Below are 22,866 nucleotides of genomic sequence, written 5' to 3' on the forward strand. Positions count from 1 at the left end.
TTTAGTTTATCTAGATATAATGGGTTCGATTAAGTTAGGACAGTAAGTTTAGACTTGTAATATGCTTCTTCCTTATTGGTTGAAACAACTGTGTAAAGTTTTTGCTTTCATTTGTTTAATTTGTTTAATGGAATTGTTTGGATTGATCCTAGAATATTTACTTTTATTTTTTATTTTAACAGCTACGTTTAAATCTTCGGAAGGAGTTGAGTTGATTTTCTACTTTCTCTAAATATGCTGGGATTGTTTAAGTTATTTAGTTTAGAGTAGTAATATAAGCTTGGTTTTTGTAATTTAATGTGATTATGTCTTGTTTTTGCTTTGATTTGTTTTAGGTTATATAGGTAAGAATTTTAAGAATGATCCAGGTTTGTTGGTTTTATTTTACTTTGAGTAGTTCTAGCTTCATTTTTTAAAGTACTTGGGTTGATTTACTAGTTTATCTAGGCAGGCTAGTTTTGTTTGAATTAGAATAGAGGGTCTAGTGTTCTATTAGCTTGGTTGGAGGTTATGGATATGCTTGGAGTTTGATTGGATGCTAGGGCTTGGTTTGTTTTTGATATTGCGTAGTTGGTCTACCTAGTATTGCGTAGACTCAGTTTCATGGGATTTGAAAGAATGCCTTTAATTAACCGTAGCTATATCAGACGTGTAGCAGATTGGTTAAGTTTTGCTGAGAGGTTTCGTTGAAAGCGAGTACTATAAAATTGTTAGCATTTAGTTACAATTTTGCTGAGTTTGATTTATCTTTGTCTTGATAGGTAGGTCTGTTTAGATAATCTTGGGTTGTTTGGATTGATTTTAGCTATGTTTCGCCTCGATGGTTTTGATTTGGCAACGTCTTGGTATCATTGATTGGATCGGTTACTGAATGAGAGATTGGGCCGCCGTTGTGTGGTTGTATAGGTTCTACTTTGCATTGGCTATGTTTGGATTCATTTTGGCTCTGTTGTATTGGATTCGGTTTGAATTCATTTCTAAGTTTCAGCTGATAATTTGATATTATCCTTTGGCTTTTAATAACCCTTCATTTTGAGTGATTATAAGTTGTTTGAATAATTATTGATTTGAATAATGAAACGTTTTTATATGCTTGTTAGAAAACAAGGAGAGTTCGTCTGATATAAGGATATAATTCTGAGTGACTTGATTTAGTTTATCTAGATATAATGGGTTCGTTTAAGTTAGAATAGTAAGTTTAGACTTGTAATATGCTTCTTTCTTTTTGGTTGAAAGAACTGCATAAAGTTTTTGCTTTCATTTGTTTAATTTGTTTAACGGAATTGTTTGGATTGATCCTAATTTATTTGCTTTTATTTTTTATTTTAATAGCTATGTTTTAATATTCTAAAGGAGTTGAGTTCATTTTCTACTTTCTCTAAATATGCTGGGATAGTTTAAGTTATTTAGTTTACAATAATAATATAAGCTTGGTTTTTGTTATTTAGAGTGATTATGTCTTGTTTTTGCTTTGGTTTGTTTTAGCTTATATAGGTAGGATTTTTCAGAATGATCCAGATTTTGATTGGAGGTTGATGGGATGCTCGGGCTTGGTTTGTTTTGGATATTGTGTAGTTGGTGTACCTAGGATTGGATAGACTCAGTTTCATGGGAATTGAAAGAATGCCTTTAATTAACCGTTGCTATATCAGACGTGTACCAGATTGGTTGAGCTTTGCTGAGAGGTTTCGTTGAAAGCGAGTACTATAAAATTGTTAGCATTTAGTTACAATTTTGATGAGTTTGATTTATCTTTGTCTTGATAGGTAGGTCGGTTTGGATAATCTTGGGTTGTTTGGATTGATTTTAGCTTTGTTTTGCTTCAATGGTTTTGATTTGGCAACGTCTCGGTATCATTGATTGGATTGGGTACTGGATGACAGATTGGGCCGCCATTGTGTGGTTGTATAGGTTCTACTTTGCAATGGCTATATGTTTGGATTCATTTTGGCTCTGTTGTAATGGATTCGGTTTGGATTTGTTTTTAAGTTGCAGCTGATAATTTGATAATATCCTTCGGCTTTTAATAACCCTTCGGTTTGAGTGATTATAATTTGTTTGAATAATTATGGATTTGAATAATGAAACATTTTTATATGCTTGTTAGAAGGCAAGGAGAGTTCGTCTAATATAAGGATGTTTATGTGGCCAGTGGGGATTAATTTGAATCTATTTGTATGTGTTTTTGTGGAACTTATAATTTTGAGTGAGTGGATTTAGTTTATCAAGATACGGTTCGTTTAATTGATTTGTTTTAATCTTATAAAGGAATTGAGTTAATTTTCTACTTTATCCAAATATGATGAGCTTGTTTAAGTTAGTGAGTTAGAAGACAAGGAGGGTTTGTTTGAACGAAAGAATTTTATGCGGCTAGTGGGGAATAGTTTGAATATGCTTGTATGGCTTTTAGAGCCACTTATAATTCTGAGTGAGTTTTATCTAGATATAATGGGTTTGACTAAGTTAGAATAGTAAGTTAGGACTTGTAATATGCTTCTTTCTTATTGGTTGAAAGAACTGTGTAAAGTTTTTGCTTTCATTCGTTTAATTTGTTTAACGGAATTGTTTGGATTGATCCTAATTTATTTGCTTTTATTTTTTATTTTAATAGCAATGTTTTAATCTTCTAAAGGATTTGGGAGATTGCCCTAAATTAACCGTAGCTATATCAAATGTGTACCAGATTCATTACGCTATGCTGGCTTGGATTCATTTGTATCTGGTGAATTTTCGTTGAAAGTGAGTACTCTAAAATTATTAGCCTCTAGTTACAGTATTGTTGAGTTTGATTTATCTTTGTCTTGATAGGTAAGTCAGTCTAGATAATCTTGGGATTTTTGAACTGATTTCAGCAATGTATTGCTTCGATGGTATGTGGCAATGTCTTGGTATCCTTGATCGGGCTGACATTGTATCGTTTTGTTGGTTCTAATTTGTATTGGCCATGTTTAGTTTCGTTTGGGGTCTGTTGTGATGGATTCGATTGGGATTGTTCTTTTAAGATTTTGTGAATCATTATAATTTATATAGGTTGCAACTGAAAATTTGATAACTTTGCTTTTGGAGAACCCTTGGGTTTGAGTGATTATTAGTGGTTTAAAAATTATGGATTTGAATAAAGAAACCTCTTTATATGGTTGTTAGAGGACAATGGGGGTTTGTTTGAAAGAAGGAATTTTATGTGGCCAGTGTGGATTAGTTTGAATCTGCTTGTATGGTTTTTATTGCCAGTTGTAATTCTGAGTGAGTTGATTTAGTTTATCTAGATTTAATGGGTTCGTTTAAGTTAGAATAATATGTTTTGACTTGTAATATGCTTCTTTCTTATTGGTTGAAGGAACTGTGTAAAGTTTTTGCTTTCATTTGTTTAATTTGTTTAACGGAATTGTTTGGATAGATCCTAGTTTATTTGCTTTTTTTTTTATTTGTTTAATTTGTTTAACGGAATTGTTTGGTTGAGTTCATTTTCTACTTTCTCTAAATATGCTGGGATTGTTTAAGTTGGTTAGTTTAGAGTAGTAGTAAGCTTGGTTCTTGTTATTTAAAGTGATTATGTCTTGTTTTTGCTTTGATGTGTTTTAGGTTATATAGGTAGGATTTCGGAATGATCCAGGTTTGTTGGTTTTATTTTACTTTGAGTAGGTCTAACCTCATTTTTCAAAGTAGTTGAGATGATTTCCCAATTTATCTAGGCATGCTTGTTTTGTTTGAAATAGAATGGAGGGTTTAGTGTTGTTCTATTAGCTTGGTTGGAGGTTATGGATATGTTTGGAGGGTGACTGGATGCTAGGGCTTGTTTTGTTTTGAATATTGGTCTACCTAAAATTGGCTAGACTCAGTTTCATGGGATTTGAAAGAATGCTTTTTATTAACCGTAACTATATCAGACGTGTACCAGATAGGTTAAGTTTTGCTGAGAGGTTTAGTTGAAAGTGAGTAGTATAAAATTGTTAGCATTTAGTTACAATTTTGTTGAGTCTGATTTATCTTTGTCTTGATTGGGCTGACATTGTGTCGTTTTGTTTGTTCTAATTTGTATTGGCGATGTTCGGTTTCGTATGGGCTCTGTTGTGATGGATTCGATTGGGATTGGTCTTTTAAGATTTTGGGAATCATTATAGTTTATATAGGTTGCAGCTGATAATTTAATAACATTGGTTTTGGAGAACCCTTGGGATTGAGTGATTATAAGTGGTTTAAATAATTATGGATTTGAATAATGAAACATCTTTATATGGTTGTTATAAGACAAGGAGGGTTTGTTTGAAAGATGGAATTTTATGTGGCCAGTGGGGATTAGTTTGAATCTGCTTGTATGGCTTTTATTGCCAGTTATAATTCTGAGTGAGTTGATTTAGTTTATCTAGATTTAATGGGTTCGTTTAAGTTAGAATAATAAGTTTAGACTCGTATTATGCTTGTTTCTTATTAGTTGAAGGAACTGTGTAAATTTTTGCTTTCATTTGTTTAATTTGTTTAACGGTTGTTTGGATTGATCCTAGTTTATTCGCTTTTATTTTTTATTTTAATAGCTATGTTTTAATCTTTTAAAGGATTCGAGTTCATTTTCTACTTTCTCTAAATATGTTGGGTTTGTTTAAGTTAGTCATTTTAGAGTAGTAATAAGCTTGGTTGTTGTTATTTGAAGTGATTATGTCTTGTTTTTGCTTTGATTTGTTTTAGGTTATATAGGTAGCATTGTTCGGAATGATCCAGGTTTGTTGGTTTTATTTTACTTTGAGTAGGTCTAACTTCCCTTTTTAAAGTAGTGGAGATGATTTCCTAGTTTATTTAGGCATGCTAGTTTTGTTTGAATTAGAATGGAGGGTCTAGTGTTCTATTAGCTTGGTTGGAGGTTATGGATATATGTTTGGAGGGCGACTGGATGCTAGGGCTTTGCTTGTTTTGAATATTGTGTAGTTGGTCTACCTAGGATGGGCTAGACTCAGTTTCATGGGATTTGAAGGAATGCCTTTTATTAACCATAGCTATATCAGACATGTACCAGATAGGTTAAGCTTTGCTGAGAGGTTTCTTTGAAAGTGAGTATTATGTTAGCATTTAGCTACAATTTTGTTGAGTCTGATTTATCTTTGTCTTGATAGGTATGTTGAATTGGATAATACCGGGATGTTTGGATTGATTTTAGCTTTGTTTTGCTTCGATGGTTTTCATTTGTCAATGTCTTGGTATCTTTATTTGGATGGGTTACTGAACGATAGATTGGGCCGGCATTGTGTGGTTGTAATGGATCTACTTTGAATTGGCCATGTTTGGATTCGTTTGGGCTCTGTTGTAATGGATTCGGTTTGGACTCGTTTCTAAGTTGCAGCTGACAATTTGATAGTATCCTTTGGCTTTTAACAACCCTTCCATTTGAGTGATATCATAAGTTGTTTGAATAATTATGGATTGGAATAATGAAAAGTCTTTAAATGCTTGTTATAAAACAAGGAGAGTTTGTTTGATATAAGGGCGTTTATGCGGCCAGAGGGGATTAGTTTGAATCTATTTGTATGGGTTTTTGTGGAACTTATAATTTTGAGTGAGTGGACTTAGTTTTTCAAGATATGGTTCTTTTAATAGGTCTGTTTTAATCTTATAAAAGAGTTGAGTTAATTTTCTACTCTATCTAAATAAGCTGGGCTTGTTTAAGTTAGTGAGTTTAGAGTAAAAATAAACTTGGTTCTTGTTGGTTAAAATGATTAAGTTCTTGTTTTAGCTTTGATTTGTTTTAGGTTTTATAGGAATGATTGTTTGGAATGATGCAGGTTCATTGGCTTTATTTTACTTAGAGTAGGTATAGTTCCATCTTTTAATGGGGGTGAGTTGATTTACAAGTTTTTTGTGGCCATGCTAGTATCGTTTAAATTAGAATAGAGGGTTTAGTGTTCTTTTACCTCGACTAGTGGTTCAGGATTTGGCTGGTGGTCGATTGGATGGCTTGGATAGTTTTGGATAGGTTGTAGTTGGTTCTATCTAGGTTTGGGTAGACTCAGTTTCATGGGAGATGGAAGATTGCGCTAAACTAACCGTAGCTATATTAGATGTGTACCAGATTCATTAAGCTATGCTGGCTTGGGTTCATTTGTATCTGGAGAGTTTTCGTTGAAAGTGAGTACTCTAAAATTATTAGCATCTAGTTAAAGTCTTGTTGAGTTTGATTTATCTGTCTTGATAAATAATCGGTGGAGATAACCTTGGGACTTTTGGAATGATTTTAGCTATGTATTGCTTCGAGGGTTTTTATGTGGCAATGTCTTGGTTTCCTTGATTGGGCTGACATTGTGTCGTTTTGTTGGTTCTATTTTGTATTGGCCATGTTCGGTTTCGTTTGGGTTCTGTTGTGATGGATTCGATTGGGATTGGTCTTTTAGGATTTTGGGAATCATTATAGTTTATATAGGTTGCAGCTGATAATTTAATAATTTGGGTTTTTGAGAACCCTTGGGTTTGAGTGATTATAAGTGGTTTAAATAAATATGGATTTGAATAACGAAACCTCTTTATGTGGTTGTTTGAAAGAAGGAATTTTATGCGGCCAGTGGGGATTAGTTTGAATCTGCTTGTATGGCTTTTATTGCCAGTTATAATTCTGAGTGAGTTGATTTAGTTTATCTTGATTAAATGGGTTCGTTTAAGTTAGAATAATAAGTCTAGACTTATAATATGCTTCTTTCTTATTGGTTGAAGGAACTATGTAAATTTTTGTTTTCATTTGTTTAATTTGTTTAACGGAATTGTTTGGATTGATCCTAGTATATTTGCTTTTATTTTTTTTTAATAGCTATGTTTTAATCATTTAAAAGTGTCGAGTTCATTTTCTACTTTCTCTAAATATGCTGGGATTGTTTAAGTTAGTCATTTTAGAGCAGTAATAAGCTTGGTTGTTGTTATTTGAAGTGATTATGACTTTGTTTTTGCTTTGATTTGTTTTAGGTTATATAGGTAGGATTGTTCGGAATGATCCAGGTTTGTTGGTTTTATTTTACTTTGAGTAGGTCTAACTTCCTTTTTTAAAGTAGTGGAGATGATTTCCTAGTTTATTTAGGCATGCTAGTTTTGTTTGAATTAGAATGGAGGGTCTAGTGTTCTATTAGCTTGGTTGGAGGTTATGGATATATGTTTGGAGGGCGACTGGATGCTAGGGCTTTGCTTGTTTTGAATATTGTGTAGTTGGTCTACCTAGGATGGGCTAGACTCAGTTTCATGGGATTTGAAGGAATGCCTTTTATTAACCATAGCTATATCAGACATGTACCAGATAGGTTAAGCTTTGCTGAGAGGTTTCTTTGAAAGTGAGTATTATATGATTGTTAGCATTTAGCTACAATTTTGTGGAGTCTGATTTATCTTTGTCTTGATAGGTATGCGAATTGGATAATCCCGGGATGTTTGGATTGAATTTAGCTTTGTTTTGCTTTGATGGTTTTCATTTGTCATTGTCTCGGTATCTTTATTTGGATGGGTTACTGAATGACAGATTGGGCCGGCATTGTGTGGTTGTATAGGTTCTACTTTGAATTGGCCATGTTTGGATTCGTTTGGGCTCTGCTGTAATGGATTCGGTTTGGACTCGTTTCTAAGTTGCAGCTGACAATTTGATAATATCCTATGGCTTTTAACAACCCTTCCGTTTGAGTGATATCATAAGTTGTTTGAATAATTATGGATTGGAATAATGAAAAGTCTTTATATGCTTGTTATAAAACAAGGAGAGTTCGTTTGATATAAGGGCGTTTATGCGGCCAGAGGGGATTAGTTAGAACCTATTTGTATGGGTTTTTGTGGAATTTAAATTTTTGAGTGAGTGGATTTAGTTTATCAAGATATGGTTGTTTTAATAGGTCTGTTCTACTCTCATAAAGGAATTGAGTTAATATTCTACTCTATTTAAATATGCTGGGCTTGTTTAATTTAGTTAGTTTAGAGTAGAAATAAGCTTGGTTCTTGTTGGTTAAATTGATTAAGTTCTTGTTTTAGCTTTGATTCGTTTTAGATTATATAGGATGGATTGTTTGGAATGATACAGGTTCATTAGCTTTATTTTACTTTGAGTAGGTATAGTTCCATCTTTTAATGGGGGTGAGTTGATTTCCATGTTTTTTGTGGGCATGCTAGTTTCGTTTAAATTAGAATAGAGGGTTTAGTGTTCTTTTAAGCTCGGCTAGTGGTTCAGGATTAGGCTGGTGGTCGATTGGATAGCTTGGATAGTTTTGGATAGGGTGTAGTTGGTTCTATCTAGGTTTGGCTAGACTCAGTTTCGTGGGAGTTGGAAGATTGCGCTAAACTAACCGTAGCTATATCAGATGTGTACCAGATTCATTAAGCTATGCTGGCTTGTGTTCATTTGTATCCAAAGAGTTTTCGTTGAAAGTGAGTACTCTAAAATTATTAGCATCTAGTTAAAGTATTGTTGAGTTTGATTTATCTGTCTTGATAAATAATCGGTGGAGATAACCTTGGGACTTTTGGAATGATTTTAGCTATGTATTGCTTCGAGGGTTTTTATGTGGCAATGTCTTGGTTTCCTTGATTGGGCTGACATTGTGTCGTTTTGTTGGTTCTAATTTGTATTGGCCATGTTCGGTTTCGTTTGGGTTTTGTTGTGATGGATTCGATTGGGATTGGTCTTTTAAGATTTTGGGAATCATTATAGTTTATATAGGTTGCAACTGATAATTTAATAACTTTGGGTTTTTGAGAACCCTTGGGTTTGAGTGATTATAAGTGGTTTAAATAAATATGGATTTGAATAACGAAACCTCTTTATGTGGTGTTTGAAAGAAGGAAAAGAAGGAAAAAAACCCATCATACCTAAATAAAGTAGTAAATCAGGTCAACTCCTCAACAAAATAAAATAGACCAACTCGTAGGAAAATAAAACAAATAAACGTTCATCGATCCAAACCGTCCCGTTAACACAATCTAAAATAAACAAAAGAAGAAATTTTACTTAATCAATTTAACCCACAAGAATAGAGCTTATTAAAATTCTTATCACACTATTGTTAATTAAACAAACCCACTGTAACATGTACCATGGGCCGGATATTCTCCCAAATCTAAGTTAAACAAAACCAACATATTTAGAGAATTTGGGAAATCAATTCAACTCCATCAAAAAGTGAAACATTTCCTACTCAATCAAAACAAAGCAAATAAAAAACGACCAATCCAGACAATCCCATTTAAACAACCAACAGAATAATTGAGACATAACTTGATATAAATCACATCAACCAACAAATACTGAGCATATTAACCCGCTAAAATCACCACTTTCACTTAGAAGAACCTTTTAAATCTCCCTAAATAAACTAAATCCATTCACTCAGACTTGTAAGTGCCAAACAGAACTTATAGGAACAGATTCCAACTAATCCATTTGTGGCGATGTAAACGTGCATGTGCCAAACCAACTAACCTAAACTTTTAAAGATCAAAAAAGAAATTTCCGTATTTCATATCGAAATATTTCAAAGCACTAACAATTTCATAATGAGAAAAATCATCAAAAATCCTAACAAAAAACACATTAAACTATTAGTGCCAAACTACAAACAGCGATCACTCTCAGCATCTTAAAACAATCAACCCAATATATTCTGTTACAACAGAGCACTAACAAAAGCGAACATGGCAAACCCAAATTGGAATCAACACAACCATTTCATGCCGGCCCAAACCACATTCCGTAACCGATAATACAGAAGCATAGTAAGAAATTATCCAGTTTATTAAAAAAAATCCAACCAGAGCTATAGATTAGCTTCCCATAACGATGCCATAAAAAAAAAACTGTAGCTGAAATCAATCCAAACAGTCCAAAACTATCCAAACCGTCCTAATCTATCAATTCAAAAACTAAACAAGAGTCAATCCACACAAAACAAGATGAGGACAATTTGAGATTATTCCCTTTCTAACCAACCAACCTGGATGCAAATGAATCAAACTCAACATTGAAAAAAACCATCTGGTGGATATCGAATATAGTTAAACTTAATCAAACCCATTTTTCCTTATCCTGGGCCAAACTTAGGTAGGAGAAAATACAAATTTCCCAAAACTAACCAAGCCGTGGCAAACCATTCAAACATCAATCAAATCAACACCTACTAACAAAGCATATTAGCAAAATAAAATCCCCTTACCAACAGAAAAAAAACTCGACATACCTAAATAAAATAGGAAATAAGGTCAACTCCTCAACAAAATAAAATAGACCAACTCATAGGAAAATAAAACCAATAAAGGTTCATCGATCCAAACCGTCCCGTCAACACAATCTAAAATAAACAAAAGAATAAATTTTACTTAATCAAATTAACCCACAAGAATAGAGCTTATTAAAATTATAATCACACTTTTGTTAATTAAACCAAGCCACTATAACTTATACCACGGGCCGGATATTCTCTCAAATCTAAGTTAAACAAAACCAACATATTTAGAGAATTTGGGAAATCAATTCAACTCCATCAAAAAGTGAAACATTTCCTACTCAAATCAAAAGAAAGCAAATAAAAAATGACCAATCCAGACAATCCCATTTAAAAAACCAACAGAATAATTGAGACATAACTTGATATAAATCACATCAACAAACAAATACTGAGCATATTACCCCACTAAAATCAACACTTTCACTTAGACGAACTTTTTAAATCTCCCTAAATAAACTAAATCCACTCACTCAGACTTGTAAGTGCCAAACAGAACTTATAGTAACTGATTCCAACTAATCCATTTCCGGCGATGTAAATGTGCATGTGCCAAACCAACTAACCTAAACTTTTAAAGATCAAAAAAGAAATTTCCGTATTTCATATCGAAATATTTCAAAGCACTGGCAATTTCATAATGAGAAAAATCATAAAAAATCCTAACAAAAAACACATTAAACTATTAGTGCCAAACTACAAACAGCGATCACTCTCAGCATCTTAAAACAATAAACCCAATATATTCTGTTACAACAGAACACTAACAAAAGCGAACATGGCAAACCCAAATTGGAATCAGCACAACCATTTCATGCCGGCCCAAACCACATTCCGTAACCGAAACACAGAAGCATAGGAAGAAATTATCCACTTTCTTTAAAAAATCCAACCAGGGCTATAGATTAGCTTTCCATAACGATGCCATCAAAGAAGACCATAGCTGAAATCAATCCAAACAATCCAAAACTATCCAAACCGTCCTATTCTATCAATTCGAAAACTAAACAAGAGTCAATCCACACGAAACAAGATGAGGACAATTTGAGATTATTCCCTTTCTAACCAACCAACCCTGATGCAAATGAATCAAACTCAACATAGAGAAAAACCATCTAGTAGATATCGAATATAGCTAAACTTAATCAAATCCATTCTTCCTAATCCTGGGCCAAAACTAGATAGGAGGAGATACCGATTTTCCAAAACTAACCAAAGCATTGGCATACCATTCAAACATCAATCAAATCAAGACCCACTAACAAAACATATTAGCAAAACAAAATCCCCTTACTAACAGAAAAGAACCCGGCATACCTAAATAAATTAGGAATCAGGTCAACTCCTCAACAAATTAAAATAGACCAATTCAAAAGAAAATAAAACAAATAAACGTTCATCGATCCAAACCGTCCCCGTCAACACAATCTAAAATAAACAAAAGAACAAATTTTACTTAATCAAATTAACCCACAAGAATAGAGCTTATTAAAATTCTAATCACACTTGTGTTAATTAAACAAATCCACTATAACATATACCACGGGCCGGATATTCTCCCAAATCTAAGTTAAACAAAACCAACATATTTAGAGAATTTGGGAAATCAACTCTATCTAAATAAGCTAAATCCATTCACTCAGACTTGTAAGTGCCAAACAAAACCTATAGGAACCGATTCCAATTAATCCATTTCGGGCGATGTAAACGTGAATGTGCAAAACCAACTTTTTAATGATCAAAAAAGAAATTTCCGTATTTCATATCGAAATATTTCAAAGCATTGGCAATTTCTTAATGAGAAAAGTCATCAAAACCGTCCCATCAACACAATCTAAAATAAACAAATAAGAAAAGTCATCAAAAATCCTAACGAAAAACACATTTAACTATTAGTGCCAAACTACAAACAGCAATCACTCTCAGCATCATAAAACAATCCACCCAATATAGTTTGTTATAACTGAGCATTAACAAAATCCAACATGGCCAACCCGAATTGGAATCAACACAACCATTTCATGTCTGCCCAAACCATCATTCCGTAACCGATAAAACAGAAGCATAGGAAAAATTATCCACTTTATTTAAAAAATCCAACCAGAGCTATATATTAGCTTCTCATAACAATGCCATCAAAGAAGACCATAACTGAAAACAATCCAAACAATCCAAAACTATCCAAACCGTCCTAATCTATCAATTCAAAAACTAAACAAGAGTCAATCCACACAAAACAAGATGAGGACAATTTGAGATTATTCCCTTTCTAACCAACCAACCCTGATGCAAATGAATCAAACTCAACATAGAGAAAACCATCTGGTAGAAATCGAATATAGATAAACTTAATCAAACCCATTCTTCCTAATGCTGGGCCAAACATAGGTAGGAGCAAATAAAGAATTTCCAAAACTAACCAAGCCGTGGAAAACCATTCAAACATCAATCAAATCAACACCCACTAACAAAAGCATATTAGCAAAACAAAATCCCCTTACTAACAGAAAAGAACTCGGCATACCTAAATAAAGTAGGAAATCAGATCAACTCCTCAACAAAATAAAATAGACCAACTGGTAGGAAAATAAAAGAAATAAACATTCATCGATCCAAACCTTGATCAATTTAACCCACAATAATAGAGCTTATTAAAATTCTAATCACACTATTGTTAATTAAAAAAACCCACTATAACTTATACCACGGGTCAGATATTCTCCCAAATCTAAGTTAAATAAAACCAACATATTTAGAGAATTTGGGAAATCAACTCAACTCCATCAAAAAGTGATACGTTTCCTACACAAATCAAAACAAAGCAAATGAAAAACGACCAATCCAAACAATCCCATTTAAACAACATACAGAATAATTGAGACATGACTTGATATAAATAACATCAACCAAAAAATACTAGCATATTACCCCACTAAAATCACCACTTTCATTTAGACGAACCTTTTAAATCTCTCTAAATAAGCTAAATCCACTCATTCAGACTTGTAAGTGCCAAACAGAACCTATTAGAACCAATTCCAACTAATCCATTTCCGGCAATGTAAACGTGCATGTGCCAAACCAACTAACCTAAACTTTTATTGATCAAAAAAGAAATTTATGTATATCATATCGAAATATTTCAAAGCACTGGCAATTTCATAATGAGAAAAGTCATCAAAACCGTCCCATCAACACAATCTAAAATAAACAAATCAGAAAGGTCATCAAAAATCCTAACAAAAAACACATTAAACTATTAGTGCCAAACTACAAACAACGATCACTCTCAGCATCTTAAAACAATCCACCAAATTTAGTCTGTTACAACAGAGCATTAACAAAAGCCAACATGACCAACCCAAATTAGAATCAACACAACCATTTCATGTCTGCCCAAACCATCATTCCGTAACCGATAAAACAGAAGCATTGGGAAAATTATCCACTTTATTTAAAAAATCCAACCAGAGCTATATATTAGTTTCCTATAACGATGCCATCAAAAAAGACCGTAGCTGAAAACAATCCAAACCGTCCTAATCTATCAATTCAAAAACTAAACAAAAGTCAATCCACACGAAACAAGATGAGGACAATTTGAGATTATTCCCTTTCTAACCAACCAACCCTGATGCAAATGAATCAAACTCAACATAGAGAAAACCATCTGGTGATATCGAATATAGATAAAATTAATCAAACCCATTATTCCTAATCCTGGGCCAAACCTAGGTAGGAGGAAATAAAGAATTTCCAAAAGTAACCAAGCCGTGGCAAACCATTCAAACATCAATCAAATCAACACCCACTAACAAAGCATATTAACAAAACAAAATCCCCTTACTAATAGAAAAGATCCCGCGCGTACCTAAATAAAGTAGGAAATCAGGTCAACTCCTCAATCGGAATTTTTGTTAGTATCAATACTAAATAAGAACACTAATTTAAATTAATTACTACTTTACTAATTAGTATTTAGTAATTACTAGTAACTAGTAAGTGGGAAACACAAAAGACAACCACATTGGAGTGCCCGAGTTTGGTTAGGAGTCAAACTATCAAAGAGTAATTACTAATTAGTATTTACTAATTACTAACTCTTGTTTGATTTTTCCCTTTTTCTACTAACTCAGTCCTTTTATTTTTTAAATACGGTATGGATTGGTTCAGTTTAAACCCTGTTTCGTTCGGTTCAATTGAGGGATATGACCAAACTAAGTAGTGGGTTAGGTCATCGGTTTGAACCGAACCAAACCGAATGTACACCCCTACTTGTCATAGAAATTAAACAGTTATGTAAGGGACACTTTCGTCATATTCTGAATTCTCAAATCATACCTTGTATTATAATAGAGTCCCTCTTTTATGTTCGGACATTCTCAGAATTCCCTCTCACCACTCTGTTCCACAGTCCAACGCGCCGGTGTGTGGTGAGTGGCCAACGGGATGCTCGGGTTGGGGCTCGAAAAAGATGAGGACAAGAGATGGAGAGGGGAGAATTCGAATGACCTTAAAACTTTTGAAAGAAGCCCTGTTTTTGAATTTTGTCCTTTTGCGGGTGGTTAAATCGGGTTTGTTCAGCTAACGGCTGAACACCCGTTAATATTAGTGTTTTTGTTGAAATGCCAATGTGGTCGCTTCTGAATGGTGGGATCACGTATCCAATAAACCCACGAGTGCATAAAACGTAGACTCTCACAATCCGGACTTCGGTCCCAACTTTACACTATCTCGGACTCGGGCTTCTGTCTAGGCCCATTAGAATTTTGACAAAACGCAAGCCCGAGCCCGGCCAATGAACAGCCTTCGGACGTTCTGAAAATTCCCTCTCCCCACTCCGTTCTCTTTTTCTGTCTGGCTGCTTATTCCCTTTTTGATAAGTATTTCTGTCTGGCTACTTTGGATGGAGGTGAAGGACACGGTAATTCCCGAAGGCCACCACCGCTCGATGACTAATTCTGTTAGAATTTTAAATATACCGTTGTAAGAATCGTGGTATTTATTCTGCAATCTTTGATACGCTTTACCCTGTCATTTAAATTGATTTTGTAACGGTCTAAATCCTTATCAATCGACCTGAGAGCAAGAGATCATCGATTAATTTCTATATAAGAGTTGGTCCATTCAGACAAGAGTTCGATATCGTGCTTCTTAGAAAAGAGAACAGAGAACAAAACCACTCGATTTCCTCAGACTTACCTGCGAATGGCGATCCATGGCTCCAGAGCCAGTTCACTCAGGTGGAGCTTCGCAGCTTGACTTCCTATGTGAGTAATCCTCAAAACCCTAAAACCCAAGTAGCTTTCTTGTTTGTGGGTTACTTCGATGTTTTGTCTATTTTCTTGATTTGGCGGCTGGTTTCTGCAGTTCCTCTCAATGAGGAGGGAGATCGGGCGAGTGACAATCAGAAACTTGCTTTCCAGGACGTCGGAGCTGAAAACCGTTGGAGAGTCTTTGACTGAGGAAGAGAGGGCTGCGTGTTTGATCGAATCGTATCGGGACACGGACGAGGAGGTATAGGATTTTGAAGTCTTCCTTCGGGTGAAAAGAGAAAACAGAGAACAAAACCACTCGATTTCCTCAGACTTACTTGCGAATGGCGATCCATGGCTCCAGAGCCAGTTCACTCAGGTGGATTTTCGCAGCTTGAATTCCTATGTGAGTAATCCTCAAAACCCTAAAACCCAAGTAGCTTTCTTGTTTGTGGGTTACTTCGATGTTTTGTCTATTTTCTTGATTTGACGGCTGGTTTCTGCAGTTCCTCTCAATGAGGAGGGAGATCGGGCGAGTGACAATCAGAAACTTGCTTTCCAGGACGTCGGAGCTGAAAACCGTTGGAGAGTCTTTGACTGAGGAAGAGAGGGCTGCGTGTTTGATCGAATCATATCGGGACATGGACGAGGAGGTATAGGATTTTGAAGTCTTCCTTCGGGTGAGTACTATTATAGGATCTGCAGCTTGAATGCGTAAACGTTGAATTTGAATTCATTTTTTTATGCAGTTTATGGTTTTGGGTTGAGATTGTAAAAGATCATAGCGAATGATCTTTCTATGATATGTGTAAGGGTGTACTATGTGTAACTCTATTTTATGTTGGCCAGTAGATGCTTTGATTCCGAGACAGAGGGAGTAATGGGCATATAATCGTATTAGTATGTAATGCAGCAACTGTCACCAATTATCGCCCATAAACGATAGAATGTAATATAAAGTGGTGGTCTTTAGGATGTTTAGGATGTAGGACTGAATTGAAAGAAAATATTTCTGTTATGGGGGAGGGGGAGGGTTATATAGTGCGGTCAGAAGAGGTAAAAAGGCCCTGTTTCTTTCACTATTCAAAGTAACATGATAAGCAATTTTTTTTTTGTTTGTTTTGATCAGTAACAGAAAAATTGAAATATTAATTTAGAATAGAAAGATACAACTAGAGGTTGTAAAAAAAACAACAAACCCAAAAAGCCAGCACAAATTTTCACATGAGCCCAAAACATGGGTTGTCTCTGAATTCCTTGTTTAGCTAGGCCATCTGCCATGCTGTATGCAGATCTTCTAATCCATCTTATTTGGATGAGCATATCTCTAGAAAGCTGTTTGAAGTGCCTGAATTCATTCCTTATCTGCCAAATTACCCCTTCCTCAGTTTTGATCAGCAACATGCTACTTAAATTTTCTGGAGAGTTTATTTCTATCAATACTCTTTTTTTTTTTTAAGTCTGTTGGTTTGACAATTTGACAGTGGACATGTCTAATCAGTTATTAATATTTAAAACAATTAAAATCACATAACCCTTATTATTTAAAGTATCAATGACCCTAAAAACCACTTTGAACCTTGGTGTGCTTGGCATCTGCAATAAAATGATTTCATTGCATTCTTTATTGTTTTGGATTCTAAGTCAAGATGGGGATGTGATCGCTTCAAGATATCAAGCAATGAACTTTTTTCCCTAATGACCATAAATGATTCCATTTCAGATGAGGGCATTGTACATTCAAGTGCTAATAAAAATAACTTGAACTAAAGCATCTTCTACACAAAATATGAGAAGTGGACTAAGTGGCTTGGAGATGTTCTCGAAAACCATCTAGAGCACCAATAAGGAGTTATTTGATGCGAGCTGATGGTCATCTAGGTACTAGGAGAATGCCAAAAGCTATGGGTTGAGGTTGTGAAAACTGAGAAATGACCTGATGACTCGTGGTTTGGCAGAGGGACCTAGGATGGGCTGGAATTATGATATGATAAATGTAGCTGATCCAGTATAATTGGTATATGTCTCTGTTGAACTGAATCAAGTTGAGTCCAGTTTTCAGAGAATTTGGCTTGTTGGATGATTGTTCTGGATTTGAAACATAGGGTACATGGCATTGCCCTTTTCAAAAGGCATGCACCTATTTTAAAAATGCCTTCCTTTGTTTATATTTTGTTTGGTAGATTCTTTTGTGTTATATGCCTTTGTAATGGTTTGTCAACTTCTCAAGTACCTTTTATTGCTGTTTATATTAGTAGTAATGGTCTATTGGCTTTTAAAATAAATAAATATAAAGACCATTCAATACCTGAATGGTCTATTAGATTTTATGGCTCAAATGAAAATAATTTTTAAGTTTTTTTGGTGTTGCTTCTGGTTGTCCACATTTGTATCTCTATGCCAGCCTGATGATGCCTTTTGCACTTTACCATTTCTTGTAGCACTTTAGAGGAGCTAAAAATCCATTATTTTCTGCAAGTAATTTGATGCAGTTTTGCACCAATTTCTCAAAACATTGCAATGCATCGTGTCAAGATAAATCTGAAACTTATTGGAAATGGTTTTAGAAGGAGGTTCCTTTTTTTGTTCTCCATAACAAAGCAAAATTACTTTCTCCAATGTCAAATCCTGAAAATGGAAATGATAATTATATTTGCACCTGAAATTTGCAAATAGAACTCATTAGTATAAATGCCTTCTGTCTTACTATGTCATCTATAACATGCATAATCTTACCAAAGAGATTAGACTCATTTGCTTATATATTATATGTTGAGGCATGATTAAATTTGATCATGTCTAAGCAGTCATATAAAAAAAAATTTGGTCTCAGTAGAGATGATTGGGCATTGCATTTTGTGATAACAATTTTTAACAGAACTGAGCTAGTTGACTGAGGAATTGATATAGCTTTGTTGCCAGACACCCTGATCATATCCATCTTGAGGTCACAGAGCATCAATGTGCTCTATCCAACACCTACAATACCTATATATAGTTCCCTGATTCAAGTGAAAACCTCTAGCAACCTCTGGTCGAAAGGGAAGCAAACAATTTACATCTTGATTGCATCTGGAAAGAAAGGCTTTAAAATCATGTTACTTCCAGGCATTTATTTGGTAAAGAATGCATTTCTCAGCTCCATGACTAGCACTTCCCTTCTAGAAGGCCAAAATCAGGATTTGGAAAGAAAAAAGTTTTGTTTGCTTCAAATGGTCTCAGATGATCTCTGCAGTGAGCATCAACTATCTTAATGGCAGTGGCCACTATAGCCCATTTCAATACTTTCTATGTAAGAGATAATCCATGCTGACTCCTAGACGCCATAGGAACTCTCCTTAGCCCATTTCAATATCTTACCCAGCAGAGTTGGGAAGCTCATCAAGATTTTCAGAAAACATCCCACCCTTCTAACTTCTAACCTTCTACCTATCGGAATATACTACCTCTTTTATTTAATCAAATTTTTGTTATCCTTTCTCAAAAATTAAAATAAAGTAACACCATTTGCTCTTTTTTAAGCTATCTGGAAAGAGTGCTACAGCCAGATCTTTGACTCAAAAGCTTCCATCATAGAGGTTGTTATGCATAGGACTGAGTGATACCTGATCTGCTGGCAAAGAGGGACTCAGCAATTCCTGGGGTTACAGCTAAGCAATCCAGTGTTACTGGGATTCCATCTCTCTCTCTCTCTCTGATGCAAGCTATCTTGTGTACATTCTGTTCTTTGTTTTGTTCATCTGAGTATATATCTCAATACTCCATTATAAATGAAGTAGGAGTTTCCCTGCTTTACAACAATATAAATATACCACTTAAAAAAATGCTTATTCTGAAGAAAGTCATTGGTAAAGAAACTCAAGTTGAAATGAGGGAAGTGTTGGGAGTGTTATATTTAGGAGGGGAGTTTTCTGAATAGTTGGAAGATGGGGAAATAAGAGACCAGAAATCGGGGGAAGTTTTAGAAACAGAACACTATGTGAGGGACAATTGAAAAGAATGGGGTGGGAGTTAATTATCAAAAAGAAAAAAAAAGAATGGGGTAGGAGTTTAGTTGACACCGGTAACCATATTTGGAGACACATTTTTGATACCTGATGAGGGCGATTCTGATGGCTGGAGTATGATTTTTGGATAGAGGTCTGAGAGAATCCTTGTTTTTTCTTGTTTGTAATGATTCTTATATTTGGGTCATAGTTTTCAAAGTGTGCCATACCGCCATTAGTCTATGTAAGTTCTTATTTGATTGGTCATGATGGGGAGTTTGGGATGCTTGTTGGTTATCTTGTCCTTTGTGGGTAATTCCTTACAACCTATTTTTGTGTCTTCATTTTGATTTAATGAATTTTTCTTTACCATAAAAAATGCTTATTCTGTCCAAGATTCCAAGGAACTTATCCCATAGTTTTGGAGATGTATTAGATCAGATGCCTGTGAGCAGAAAATCTGAATGTCATGTAATTACGTCTTTTTCACACTTTTCTCTACTACTCTCCCTCATTGAAAGATTGAGTCACTAGGGTCAGAGATATGATGGAGGGAAAGGTTTTAGCTTCAATTGAAATGAGATTTTCTCCATTTTGTAGCATGGAAAGATCCATGATGAACTTTAGAAGAAAGTAAAGGAGAATAAAGGGAGATGGAAGGGCAAAAGAGAGAAGAAAAGATTGGGAGTAAAGGGCCAATGGAAAGAACTGCAAGATTGGTGATGGTCGTTCAAATGGCCTGGGAGAGCAGGGAACATAGAGCCAAGAAGACTAACTGGATGTGAATTCACGCTCGCATCCAACTTTCTTTCCCTGATGTTGTTTGCCTTAGCCAAACTATGTGGTGAACATGTTTAGAACAATCAAGTGTTGAACAAGTCGAGATCAATGAAACATGGGGGACCCTCATGGACCAACTCCTGTAATGTTCAGGATCAGTGTCTCATCCACAGACTCCACCAGGTTGGTTTTTACCCAATAAAGAACTAATAGAGGACAAATATTCATATCTAAGCATTTATCTTTTTGTTTTCATCCTATGTGTCACATCATAGGTGTTAAGATTAATCAGATTTTATAACAGACATTGTCTAACACATGGTAACAGCATATGTTTGCCTTTCCAAAGCCTGTTATCTTAGATACAAAAATGACAACACCCATTATCTACATGCTTTTATGATTGTTTTGATTGATATTTGAGAAAAATGATTGTGGATTTCGATTGAGTAATGAGTATCTCATAGCAAAGGCAGCCATATTTTGAATTTTATTAAGTACCGGAAGGAGCAAGTTGTTTGTTTTGTTGGGCATCTACCCATGTGTCTACACAGCTAATGCAAATGCATAAGGATAATTATCATATTTACCAAGTTCTCTAATTCAATTACCACATTTTCTGTTAAACTGCAAATATCGTGTGTGGAGTAAAAGTGTAGCTCCATTCATTTGCTTTAATAATGAAATCTCCATTGCTGAACTACTTGACTCTTTGGCAGGAGATATCCATGGTCAGTATTCTGATCTTCTTCGGCTTTTTGAATATGGTGGACTCCCACCTGCAGCAAATTATCTCTTCCTTGGGGATTATGTGGGCCGTGGTAAGCAGAGCATAGAGACCATTTGCCTTCTCCTTGCATACAAAATTAAATACCCGGAGAACTTTTTCCTTCTTCGGGGCAACCATGAGTGTGCTTCCATCAACCGAATATATGGGTTTTATGACGAGTGCAAGAGAAGGTTTAATGTCTGCCTTTGGAAGACATTTACAGATTGCTTCAACTGCCTGCCAGTGGCTGCTCTTATTGATGACAAGATCCTTTGCATGCATGGAGGATTGTCCCCTGACTTGAAGAACTTGGATCAGATACGGAATATTGCTCGCCCTGTTGATGTGCCGATCAGGGAATTCTCTGTGATTTGCTATGGGCTGATCCTGATAAAGATATACAAGGATGGGGAGAAAATGACAGAGGTGTATCTTATACATTTGGAGCTGACAAGGTCACTGAATTCCTTCAAAAACATGATCTAGATCTCATTTGCCGTGCTCATCAGGTAGATATGATTCAAATGCCATAGCCTGGCTCTTTTGGCTTGCTTAATCAACTTTTGTTACTTCATTAACATATGCATCTATCGGCTTATGTCTAGGCCTATAGATTTCAGTTATGCATCTAACATCAAATCATGGTTTAGATTAGTGCATGTTTCATGAAATCATAGGGTCCCATCAGAATGGCATAATTCATAATCCTCACTAAAAGTTATGGCAGACAAGTAGGGGTGCTACAACTTCCATATCTAGTAGTGGACTTTCCAGTGTGACAAAAGGTAATTTGGGTGACTAATGATGAAAAATAGATATGAATAAACAAAGATACAGCTTGCTGTCCACCAAAGTTTGAGTAGGAACTAGATTTCATCATGGAAGCACTTAAAGAAGTAAAGAAAAAGAACTGTTGCTCATAGTTTCCAAGGTGCCAGGGCAAGGCTAGGTGACCATGGCGGGGCGCCCGGGCACCTAGGCACCTAGCCCTCACCTAGGCGATGGAATTTAAAAATAATAAGTTGATGGATTTCTACCCATTCTGAACTAGTTTCTTTGGATTTATGTATTCTGCACTTTTGTGCTTGTGTGTGTTGCTTCAAGTAGGCAAAACAATTTATTAGAGTTACAACTTATAACTTAGGAGTTGGAACTTAAAAGAACTGAAGGTGGTGGAGCCTCTATTTGAGATCAACAAAACATAGGGAACAAATACTAAAATAAAAGAAAATGAATGTGAAAAGTAGGTGGCAGAGCCCCTGTTCTAGACTCAGAAAAACTGGTGAAAAAATATTAAAATAATAGAAGAAATATGAAGAAGAAAAGAAGGGGTGAAGCCCTGTTCTAGACCCAGAAAAGCTGGTGAAAAAATACTAATATAAAAGAAGAGTATGAAGAAGAAAAGAAGGGGTGGAGTCAAGGAAGTTATTGTTCTGACTTTCAATCCGCCAACATAGTATCCATATTCTCAATCAGCCGATTCCAATGAGTGAGAGAAGAGAGATGGAGAGAACAGGTTTGTAGAAGTTGCAAAATGGAGGAAAGAGATAAAGATTGAAGCAAAAGTTTTCATTCTTGAAGAGGTAAGGATCAGAGGCCAGCAGAGCTTGAAGATTAGGGAGGCAGAGAGAACTACAATATTGCTGGAAGGTCTTGAAGTGATCGAATGGATGCAGAAGTTTGTTTAGAAGCAAGTTCTAAAGGTAAACAAATGAACTTTACGAAGTTCAACCTTGATGGAAGAAAGAGGTATGAGTTGGAATGCAAAAAGAATGCAAAAGGTGTTACATAAATCTGTAGGAATTCTTTGGAGGAAGAAAGAAGCAGGTGGTCTGCTTCCCAGAAAGTAG

At 35.1% G+C, this 22,866-nt stretch overlaps 1 pseudogene across 1 annotated transcript in view; it reads left to right on the top strand.

Moving 5' to 3' along the window:
• Positions 1 to 22,866, top strand: part of LOC148801329 (serine/threonine-protein phosphatase PP1-like) — a 68,815-nt pseudogene that overhangs the window by 38,184 nt on the left and 7,765 nt on the right. The window contains exon 4 of the transcript XR_016084556.1: positions 20,967 to 21,525. The product of XR_016084556.1 is annotated as a serine/threonine-protein phosphatase PP1-like (transcript). The remainder of the gene's footprint in view (positions 1 to 20,966; positions 21,526 to 22,866) is intronic.

Source organism: Nelumbo nucifera, chromosome 3 (assembly GCF_055504915.1).
Source record: "Nelumbo nucifera cultivar China Antique chromosome 3, China Antique-T2T, whole genome shotgun sequence".
NCBI lineage: Eukaryota > Viridiplantae > Streptophyta > Magnoliopsida > Proteales > Nelumbonaceae > Nelumbo > Nelumbo nucifera.